The sequence below is a fragment of the Cetorhinus maximus genome, chromosome 20 (assembly GCF_964194155.1).
Source record: "Cetorhinus maximus chromosome 20, sCetMax3.hap1.1, whole genome shotgun sequence".
NCBI classification, from domain to species: domain Eukaryota; kingdom Metazoa; phylum Chordata; class Chondrichthyes; order Lamniformes; family Cetorhinidae; genus Cetorhinus; species Cetorhinus maximus.
Window position 1 is genome coordinate 29,028,820 of NC_135898.1, and position 13,558 is coordinate 29,042,377.

Below are 13,558 nucleotides of genomic sequence, written 5' to 3' on the forward strand. Positions count from 1 at the left end.
AGACACGCCGACACAAACTCACCCCCCAGTCACTCCGACACAAACACGGCCCCCTATTCACTCCAACACATCCCCCCAGTCACTCTGACACACACCCCCCCAGTCACTCCGGAACAAACCCCCTCCCCCCCCAGTAACTCCAACACATACCCCCCCAGTCACTTCGACACAAACAACCCCCACCAGTCTCTCCGACAGAAACACACCTCGCCCCAGTCACTCCGGCACACAACCCCCCCCCAGTCCCTCAGACACCACCCCCCCAGTCACGCCGACACAAACACCCCCCCCAGTCTCTCTGACATAAACACTCCCTCTCAGTCATTGCGACACAAAACCCCCCCCCCAGTCACTCCGACACAAACACCCCCCCCAGCCACTCTGACACAAACACACGCCCCGGTCACTCCGACACAAACACCTCCCCCGCAGTCACTCCGACACAAACAACCAACCCAGTCACTCCGACACAAACACCCCCAGTCATTCCGAGACCTGCCCCCAGTCACTCCTACACAAACATCACCCCCAGTCACTCCAACACAAACACCCCCCCAGTCACACCGACACCCCCCCAGTCACTTCGACACAAACACACTCCCCGTCACTATGACACACACCCCCCCCGTCACTCCAATACACACCACCCCCCAGTCACTCCGACACACCCCCCCCCCAGTCACACCGACACACACCTCCCCAGTGACTCCGACACATACCCCCCAGTCACTCCGACACCCCCCAGTCACTCCGATACAAACACGCTCCCAAGTCACTCCGACATAAACACCCCACACCCAGTCACACCGACAAAAACAACGCCCCCCCCCAGTCTCTCCGACACAAACACCAACTCCCAGTCACTTTAACAAACACCACCCCCCAGCCATTAAGACACACACCCCGCCCCCAGGCACTCTGAGACAAAGCCCCCCCCCAGTCACCCGGACACAAACACGCCCCTCAGTCACTCCGACATAAACACCCCCCACCCAGTCACAGCGACACAAACAACCACCCCCCAGTCTCTCCGACACAAACATCCACTCCCAGTCACTTGACAAACACTCCTCCCCAGCGATTAAGACACACACCCCGCCCCCAGGCACTCTGACAAAAGACCACCCCACCAGTCACTCCAACAAAAACACCCACCCCGTCACTCCGACACACACCCGCCCAGTCACTCCGACAAAAATACCCCCCCTAGTCACTCTGACACAAACAACCCCCCCAGTCACTCCGACACAAAAACCCTGCCAGTCACTCCGACACACTCCCCCTCATCACTCCGACACACACCAGCCCCCAGTTACTCCAACACGCACCACCCCTAGTCACTCCGACACACACCCCCCCCAGTCACTCCGAAACACACCCCACCCAGTCACTCCAACACATCCCCCCAGTAACTCTGACACAAACAACCCCCCAGTCACTCCAACACACACACACCCCCAGTCACTCCGACACACACCCCCCCAGTCACTCCGACACACACCCCCCCAGTCTCTCCGAACCCCCCAATCACTCCGACTTAAACAACACCCCCAGTCACTCCAACACAAACACCCCCCTAGTCACTCCAACACAAACAGCCCCCCAGTCACTCCGACACAAACACGACACCCTAGTCACTCCAACACACCCCCCCAGTCACTCCGACACAAACACCCCCCCCAGTAACTCCAACACATACCCCCCCAGTCACTCCGACACAAACACCGCCCCCAGACACGCTGACACAAACTCACCCCCCAGTCACTCCGACAGAAACACACACCCCCCAGTCACAGCGACACAAACAGCCCCCACCAGTCTCTCCGACACAAACACACCTCGCACCAGTCACTCCGGCACACACCCCCCTCCCAGTCACTCTGACACCACCCCCCCCAGTCACACTGACACAAACACCCTACCAGTCACTCCGACAGCCCCCCAGTCACTTCGACACAAACACACCCCCCCAGTCACTCCGACACACACCCCCCCGTCACTCCAACACACCCCCCCACCGTGACACCGACACACACCACCCCCCAGTCACTCCAACACAAACAACCCCCCAGTCACTCCGACACAAACACGACCCCCTAGTCACTCCAACACACCCCCCAAGTAACTCCGACACAAACGCCCCCCTCAGTAACTCCAACACATACCACCCCAGTCACTCCGAAACAAACACCGCCCCCAGACACGCTGACAGAAACTCACCCCCCAGTCATTCCGACACAAACACGGCCCCCTATTCACTCCAACACACCCCCCCAGTCACTCTTACACACACCCCGCCAGTCACTCCGAAACAAACCCCCTCCCCCCCCAGTAACTCCAACACATACCCCCCCAGTCACTCCGACACAAACACCACCCCCAGTCATGCCGACACAAACACCCCCCCCGTCACTCCGACACAAACACCCCCCCCCCAGTCACACCGACACAAACAACCCCCACCAGTCTCTCCGACACAAACACACCTCGCCCCAGTCCCTCCGACACCACCCCACCCAGTCACACCGACACAAACCACCCCCCCAGTCTCTCTGACATAAACACTCCCTCTCAGTCATTGCGACACAAACCCCCCCCCCCAGTCACTCCGACACAAACACCCACCCCGGTCACTCTGACACAAACACACCCCCCAGTCACTCCGACACAAACACCTCCCCCGCAGTCACTCCGACACAAACAACCAACCCAGTCACTCCGACACAAACACCCCCAGTCATTCCGACACCCGCGCCCAGTCACTCCGACACACACCCCGCCAGTCAACCCGACACACCCCCCTGTCACTCAGACACCCCCCCGTCACTCCGACACAAACACCCCCCCAGTCACACCGACACAAACACACCCCCCATCACTACGACACACACCCCCCCCGTCACTCCAATACACACCACCCCCTAGTCACTCCGACACACCCCCCCAGTCACACCGACACACACCTCCCCAGTGACTCCGACACATACCCCCCAGTCACTCCGACACACCCCAGTCACTCCGATACAAACACGCTCCCAAGTCACTCCGACATAAACACCCCACACCCAGTCACACCGACAAAAACAATGCCCCCCCCAGTCTCTCCGACAGAAACACCACCCCCCAGTCATTAAGACACACACCCCGCCCCCAGGCACTCTGACACAAAGACATCCCCCAGTCACCCGGACACAAACACGCCCCCCAGTCACTCCGACATAAACACCACCCCACCCCAGTCACTCCGACACAAACAGCCCCCCACAGTCACTCCGACACAAACACCCCCAGTCACTCTGACAGAAACACCCTCCCAGTCGATCCGACACAAACACCACCCCACCATTCACTCCGACACAAACACCCCCCCCGCCCCAGTCACTCCGACATACACACACCCCCCAGTCACTCAGGCACACACCCCCCCAGTCACTCCGAACCCCCACAATCACTCCGACTTAAACAACACCCCCATTCAATCCGACACATACACCCCCCCCAGTCACTCCGACACAAACACTGCCCCCAGTCACACCGACACAAACACCACCCCCCAGTCCCTCTGACACCCCCCACCCCCAGTCACACCGACACAAACAACCCCCACCAGTGCCTCCGACACAAACACACCTCGCCCCAGTCACTCCGGCACACACACCCCCCAGTCCCTCTGACACCACCACCCCCCAGTCACACCGACACAAACACCCCCCCCCAGTCTCTCTGACATAAACACTCCCTCTCAGTCATTGCGACACAAAACCCCTCCCCCAGTCACTCCGACACAAACACCCCCCCCAGTCACTCTGACACAAACACACCCCCCAGTCACTCCGACACAAACACCTCCCCGCAGTCACTCCGACACAAACAACCAACCCAGTCACTCCGACACAAACACCCCCAGTCATTCCGACACCCGCCCCCAGTCACTCCGACACACTCTCCGCCAGTCTACCCGACACACCCCCCAGTCACTCAGACACCACCCCCAGTCACTCCGACACAAACACCCCCCCAGTCACTCCAACACAAACACCCCCCACAGTCACTCCGACACAAACACCACCCCCAGTCACTCCGACACAAACACCCCCCCAGTCACTCCGACACACTCTCCGCCAGTCTACCCGACACACCCCCCAGTCACTCAGACACCCCCCCAGTCACTCCGACACAAACACCCCCCCAGTCACTCCAAAACCAACACCCCCCCAGTCACTCCGACACACATTACCCCCCCAGTCATGCTGACACACACCACCCCCTAGTCACTCTGACACTCCTCCCCCCAGTCACTCCGACACACAACCCTCCAATCACTCCAAAACAAACACCCGCCCAGTCACTCCGACACATACCCACCCAGTCGCTCCGACACCTCCCCAGTCGCCCTGACACAAACACCACCCCGGTCACTCCGACACAAACACACACCCCCAGTCACACCGACAAAAACACCCCCCTTCCAGTCTCTCCGAAACAAACACCCCCTCCCAGTCACTCCGACCAACACCCCCCCCAAGTCACTATGACACATACCCTGCCCCCAGTCACTCTGGCACAAACACCCCCCCCCCAGTCACTCCGACACAAACACCCACCCCCAGTCACTCCGACACCCGCCCCCACTCACTCCGACACAAACATCCCCCACCAGTCACACCAACAAACACCCCAGTCACTCCGACACCCCTCCAGTCACTCCGACACAAACACCCCCCCCCAGTCACTCCGACACAAACACCCCGCCAATCACTTCGACACAAACACAACCCCCCAGTCACTCCGACACAAATACCCACCCCCAGACACTCCGACACACACACCTTCCCAGTCACTCCGACACACACCAAGCCCCAATCACTCTGACACACACCCCCCAGGCACTCCGTCTCACACACCCCCCCCAGTCACTCCGACACACACCCGCCCCAGTCACTCCGACACACTCCCCCCAGTCATTCTGACACAAACACCACCCCACAGTCACTCCGACACAAACCCCCCCAGTTACGCCGACACACCCACCAGTCACTCCGACACCCCCCCAGTCACTCTGACACAAACACCACCCCCCAGTCGCTCCGACACAAACACCACCCCACCATTCACTCCGACACAAACACCACCCCCCCACAGTCACTCCGACAAACACACACCCGCCAATCACTCCGGCACACACCCCCCCAGTCACTCCAAACCCCCCCAATCACTCCGACTTAAATAACACCCCCAGTCACTCCTACACAAACATCACCCCCAGTCACTCCAACACAAACACCCCCCCAGTCACTCTGACACAAACACCACCCCCCAGTCGCTCCGACACAAACACCACCCCACCATTCACTCCGACACAAACACCACCCCCCCACAGTCACTCCGACAAACACACACCCGCCAATCACTCCGGCACACACCCCCCCAGTCACTCCAAACCCCCCCAATCACTCCGACTTAAATAACACCCCCAGTCACTCCTACACAAACATCACCCCCAGTCACTCCAACACAAACACCCCCCCAGTCACTCCGACACAAACACCGCCCCCAGACATGCTGACACAAACTCACCCCCCAGTCACTCCGACACAAACACACTCCCCCAGTCACACCGACACAAACAGCCCCCACCAGTCTCTCCAACACAAACACACCTCTCCCCAGTCACTCCGGCACACACCCCCCACAGTCACTTCGACATCCCCCCCCAGTCACACAGACACAAACACCCCCCTCAGTCACTCCGACACAAATACTCCCTCTCAGTCATTGCGACACAAAACCCCCCCCAAGTCACTCCGATACAAACAACCAACCCAGTCACTCTGAAACAAACACCCCCACCCAGTCACTCCGACACAAACACCCCGCCAATCACTTCGACACAAACACAACCCCCCAGTCACTCCGACGCAAATACCCACCCCCAGACACTCCGACACACACACCTTCCCAGTCACTCCGACACACACCAAGCCCCAATCACTCCGACACACACCCCCCAGTCATTCTGACACAAACACCACCCCACAGTCACTACGACACAAACCCCCCCAGTCACGCCGACACACCCACCAGTCACTCCGACACCCCCCCAGTCACTCTGACACAAACACTACCCCCCAGTCGCTCCGACACAAACACCACCCCACCATTCACTCCGACACAAACACACCCCCCCCCACAGTCACTCCGACAAACACACACCCGCCAATCACTCCAGCACACACCCCCCCAGTCACTCCAAACCCCCCCAATCACTCCGACTTAAATAACACCCCCAGTCACTCCTACACAAACATCACCCCCAGTCACTCCAACACAAACACCCCCCCAGTCACTCTGACACAAACACCCCCCCCAGTCACTCCGACACAAACACGACCCCCTAGTCACTCCAACACATCCCCCCAGTAACTCCGACACAAACCCCCCCCCCCAGTAATTCCAACACATAGCACCCCAGTCACTCCGACACAAACACCGCCCCCAGACACGCCGACACAAACTCACCCCCCAGTCACTCCGACACAAACACACTCCCCCAGTCACACCGACACAAACAGCCCCCACCAGTCTCTCCAACACAAACACACCTCGCCCCAGTCACTCCAGCACACACCCCCCACAGTCACTTTGACATCCCCCCCCAGTCACACAGACACAAACACCCCCCTCAGTCACTCCGACATAAACACTCCCTCTCAGTCATTGCGACACAAAACCCCCCCCAAGTCACTCCGATACAAACAACCAACCCAGTCACTCTGAAACAAACACCCCACCCAGTCACTCCGACACAAACATCCCCCCCGCAGTCACTCCGACACAAACAACCAACCCAGTCACTCCAACACAAACACCCCGCCCAGTCACACCGAAACAAACACACCCCCCACAGTGACTCCGACACACACCCCCCCATTACTCCAACACACACCCCCCCCCGTGACTCCAACACACACCACTGACCCCGTCACACCGACACACACCTCCCCAGTCACTCCGACACATACCCCCCAGTCACTCTGACACCCCCCAGTCACCCGGACACAAACACGCCCCCCAGTCACTCTGACATAAACACCCCCCACCCAGTCACACCAACACAAACAACCCCACCCAGTCTCTCCGACACAAACACCCACTCCCAGTCACTTTGACAAATACTCACCCCCAGCCATTAAGACACACACCCCGCCCCCAGGCACTCCAACACAAACAACCCCCCCAGTCATTCCAACACAAATACCCACCCCCAGTCACTCCGACATACACCCCCACAGTCACTCCAACACCCGCCCCCACTCACTCCGACACAAACATCCCCCAGCAGTCACACCGACAAACCGCCCAGTCACTCCGACACAAACACCCCCACCCAGTCACTCCGACACAAACACAACCCCCCAGTCACTCCGACACAAACACCCAGTCCCAGACACTCCGACACACACGCCTCCCCTGTCACTCCGACACACACGCCCCGCAGCCACTCCGACACATACCCCCCTCCAGTCACTCCGACACACACCCCCCAGGCACTCCGTCACACACCCCCCCCAGTCACTCCGACACACACCCGCCACAGTCACTCCGACACACACCCGCCCCAGTCACTCTGACACAAACACCACACCGGCAGTCACTCCGACACAAACATCCCCCCGGCATTCCAAAACAAACACCCCCCCACAGTCACTCCGACACAAACACCCCCAGTCACTCCAACACGCCCACCAGTCACTCCGACACCCCCCAGTCACTCTGACACAAACACCCCCCCCAGTCGCTCAGACACAAACACCACCCCACCATTCACTCCGACACAAACACCCCCCCCCAGTCATTCCAACACACACACACCCCCCAGTCACTCCGGCACACACCCCCCCAGTCATTCCGAACCCCCCCAATCACTCCGATTTAAACAACACCCCCAGTCAATCCGACACATACACCCCGCCCAGTCACTCCAATTCAAACACCCCCCCAGTCACTCCGACACAAATACTACACCCTAGTCACTCCAACACATACCCCCCATGTCACTCCAACACAAACACCGCCCCCAGACACGCCGACACAAACTCACCCCCCAGTCACTCCGGCACAAACACACCCCCCCAGTCACACCAACACAAACAGCCCCCACCAGTCTCTCTGGCACAAACACACCTCGCCCCAGTCACTCCGGCACACACCCCCCCCAGTCACTCCGACACAAACACTCCCTCTCAGTCATTGCGACACAATCCCACCCCCCAGGTCACTACAATACAAACAAGCAACCCAGTCACTCAGACACAAACACCCCACGCAGTCACTCCGACACAAACACTCCCACCCGCAGTCACTCCGACACAAACAACCAACCCAGTCACTCCGACACAAACACCCCGCCCAGTAACACCGACACAAACACCCTACCAGTCACACCGACACCCCCCAGTCACTTCGACACAAACACACCCCCCCCCAGTCACTCCGACTCACACCCCCCCAGTCACTCTGACAAAAATACCCCCCCCGCAGTCACTCCGACACAAACAACCCCCCCAGTCACTCCGACACAAAAACGCTGCCAGTCACTCCAACACCACCCCCAGTCACTTCGACACAAACACACACCCCCAGTCACTCTGGCCCAAACAACCACCCCCAGTCACTCCGACACACACACCCTCGTCACTCCGACACACACCGGCCCCCAATTACTCCGACACGCACCACCCTCAGTCACTCCCACACACACCCCCCCAAGTCACTCTGACACACACTCCCCCCAGTCACTCCAACACACACCCCCCCAGTCACTCCAAAACACACCCCCCCAGTCACTCCGACACACGCCCCGACTCACTCCGACACAGACATCCCCCCAGTCACTCCGACACAGACCCCACCAGTCACACCAACAAACCCCCCAGTCACTCCGACACCCCTCCAGTCACTCCGACACAAACACCCCACCAGTCACTCCGACACCCCCCCAGACACTCCGACACAAACACCCACCCCCAGTGACTCTGACACACACACACCTCGCACCAGTCACTCCGGCGCACACCCCCCCAGTCACTCCGACACCCACCCAGTCACTCCGAGATAAACATCCCCACCCAGTCACTCCGACACACACCCCCGCAATCACTCCAACACAAACACCCCCACCCAAATCACTCCGGAACACTCCCCCCGAGACACTCCGACACACCCCCCCAGTCACTCCGACACAAAAAACCCCACCCAGTCACTCCGACACAATACACCCCCACCCAAGTCACTCCGGCACACTCCCCCCAAGTCACTCCGACACCCCCCGCAGTCACCCCGACATAAACAACCCCCCCAGTCATTCCGACACAAATACCACCCCCAGTCACACCGACACAAACACCCCCCCAGAAACTCCGACACAAACACCCCCCCAGTCACTCCGACACACATACCCCCCCAGTCACGCCGACACATACCACCCCCTAGTCACTCCGACACTCCCCCCCACCCCCAAATCACTCCGACTCACACCACTCCAATCACTCCAACACAAACACCCCCTGAGTCACTCTGACACATACCCCCCCAGTCCCTCCGACACCCCCCCAGTCGCCCCGACACAAACACCACCCCGGTCACTCTGACACAAACACACCCCCACAGTCACACCGACACAAACCTCCCCCTCCCAGTCTCTCCAACCAACACCCCCCCCCCAGTCACTATGACACACGCCCCACCCAGTCACACTGACACAAACACCACACCCCCCAGTCTCTCCGACACAAACACCCACTCCCAGTCACTTTGCAAACAACCCCCCCAGTCATTAAGACACACACCCCGCCCTTCACTCCGACACACACCCCACCAGTCACTCCGACAAAAACACCCCCCCCACTGTCACTCCGAGACAAACACCCCCCCCAAGTCTCTCCGACACAAACACCCCATCCCAGTCACTTTGACAAATACCCCCCCACAGTCACTATGACACACACCCCGCCCCCAGGCACTCTGGCACAAAGACCTCTCCCCCAGTCACTCCAACACAAACATCTCCCCCAGTCACTCCGACACAAACACGCCTCCCAGTCACTCTGACACACACCCCCCCAGTCACTCTGACACAAACACCCCCCCGCAGTCACTCTGACACAAACAACCCCCCCAGTCACTCCGACACACACACCCCAGTCACTCCAACACCCGCCCCCACTCACTCCGACACAAACATCCCCCACCAGTCACACCGACAAACCCCCCAGTCACTCCGACACCCCTCCAGTCATTTTCACACAAACACCCCCCCCAGTCACTCCGACACAAACACCCACCCCCAGTCACTCTGACACCCGCGCCCACTCACTCCGACACAAACATCCCCCCCAGTCACTCCAACACAGACCCCACCAGTCACACCGACAAACCCCCCAGTCACTCCAACACCCCCAGTCACTTCGACACAAACACAACCCCTCGGTCACTCCGACACAAACACCCACACCCAGACACTCTGACACACACGCCTCCCCTGTAACTCCGACACACACGCCCCCCGCCACTCCGACACACACCACCCCCCAGTCACTCCGACACACCCCCACCATTCACACTGACACACACCCCCCCAGTCACTCCGACACACCCACCCCGAGTCACTCCGACACACACCACCCACCAATCACTCCGACACACACCCCCCCAGGCACTCCGAAACACACCCCCCCCCAGTCACTCTGACACACACCCACCCCAGTCACTCCGACACACTCCCCGCAGTCATTCCGACACATACACCCCGCCCAGTCACTCCAACACATACCCCCCCAGTCACTCCGACACAAACACCCCCCCGGCCGTCACTCATACACAAACACCCACCTGCCACTCCGAAACACACACACCCCCAGTCACTCCGACACAAACGTCCCCCCCCAGTCACTCCGACACACAGCCGCCCAGTCACTCCGACACACCCACCAGTCACTCCGACACCCCCCCAGTCACTCTGACACAAACAGCACCCCCCAGTCGCTCCGACACAAACACCCCCCATCCATTCACTCCATCACAAACAGCCCCCCCTCCCGTCACTCCGACACACACACCCCCCCCAGTCACTCTGGCACACACTCCCCCCGTCACTCCGACACAAACACCCCCCCAAGTCACTCCAACACAAACACCCCCCCAGTCACTCCGACACAAACACGTCCCCCTATTCACTCCAACACACCCCCCCAGTCACTCTGACACACACCCCCCTAGTCACTCCGACACAAACACGTCCCCCTATTCATTCCAACACTCCCCCAGTCACTTCAACAAAAACACAAACCCCCAGTCACTCCAACACAAACACCCACCCCCAGACACTCCGACACACATGCCTCCCCTGTCACTCCAACACACATGCCCCGCAGCCACTCCAACACACACCACCACCCAATCACTCCGACACACCCCCCCGAGTCACTCCGACACAAACACCCCCCCCAGTCACTCCGACACAGACACCCCGCCAGTCATTCCGACACCCCCCCAGTCACTTCGACAAAAACACAAACCCCCAGTCACTCCGACACAAACACCCACCCCCAGACACTCCAATACACACGCCTCCCCCCGTCACTCTGACACACACCCCCTCATCACTCCGACACACACCAGCCCCCAGTTACTCCGACACGCACCACCCCCAGTCACTCCGACACACAGCCCCCCGTCACTCCGACACACAACCCCCCAGTCACTCCGACACAACCCCCCAGTCACTCTGACACAAGCACCCCCTGAGTCACTCCAACACACACACCCCCAGTCAGTCTGACACAAACACCCCTCCGTCACTCCAACACAAACAACCCCCCCAGTCACTCTGACACAAATCCCCCCCGTCACTCCGACACACCCACCAGTCACTCCGACACCTCCCCAGTCACTCCGACACAAACACCGCCCCCCCAGCCACTCCGACACAAACACCCCCCCATTCACTCTGACACAAACACCCCCCCCACTCACTCCGACAAACACACCCCCCCAGTCACTTCGACACACCCACCAGTCACACCAACACCCCCCCAGTCACTCCGACACAAACACAACCCAGCAGTCACTCCGACACAAACACCCCCCCCATTCACGCCGACACAAACACTCCCCCCCAGTCACTCCAACACACACATGACACAACATGACTTGACATGACATGACACGACATGACTCGACATGACTTCACATTAATTAACGTAATTTGAATCAACTTAACACGAGACGACATGAAATGGCTCGACATGACATGACTCGACATGATTCGACATGACATGTCTCGAAATGACTCGACACGACATGACTCGACGTATCATTTCATGACTCGTCATGACATGACTCGACCTATTATTTCATTACTCGACATGACATGACTCGTCATGACTTGTCATTACTCCACATAGCTCGACATGTCATGAATCGACATGACATGAATCAACATGACCAGACATAACTCAACTTGACACGACACGGCTCGACTCGACTTGACATGACTCAGCATGACTCGGCGTGACATGACATGACTCAGCATGACGCGACGTGACATGACATGCCATGAATCGACATGGCATGACTTGACATGATCGACATGGCATGACTCCACATGACTCCACATTAATTGACGCAACATGACATGACATGAAATGGCTCGATATGACATGATTCGACATTATTCGACATGACATGACTGGACATGACTCGACACGACATGACTCGACATGACTTGACATGACATGACTCCACATTAATTGACGCAACATGAATCAACCTGACACGAGACGACATGAAATGGCTCGACATGACATGACTCGACATGACTCGACATGACATGACTCGACATGACTCAAAACGACATGACTCGACATGACATGACTCAGCATGACTCATCATTACTCGACATAACTCGACATGACATAACTCGACATGACATGAAACAACATGACTCGACATGACATGACTCGACATGACTCATCATTACTCGACACGACATGAATCGACATGACATGAATCGACATGACTCGACATGACTCGACATGACTCAACATGACTCAACATGACACAACTGGACATGTCTCGACATGATTCGACACGACTCGGCACGACACGACATGACTCGACATGACATGACAGGTTACGACGTGACGCCGCATGACTCGACATGACATTATTAGTCATGACATAACTTGACGCGACGCGACATGTCTCGACATGACATGACACAACAAGACTCGACATGACATGCCACGACATGACATGACTCGACACGCCACGACATGACATGGCTCGACATGATGCGACACGGCTTGATGCGATGCGATGCGATGCGGCTGGACACGACGCGGCTCAAAGCGACGCGGCTCGACATGACATTATTCGTCATGACATAACTTAACATGACTTGACATGACATGACTCGACAGGACTCGACATGACGCGATATGACGCGACATGATGCAATGTGACATGGCTCGACATGACTCGACGTGACATGGCTCGA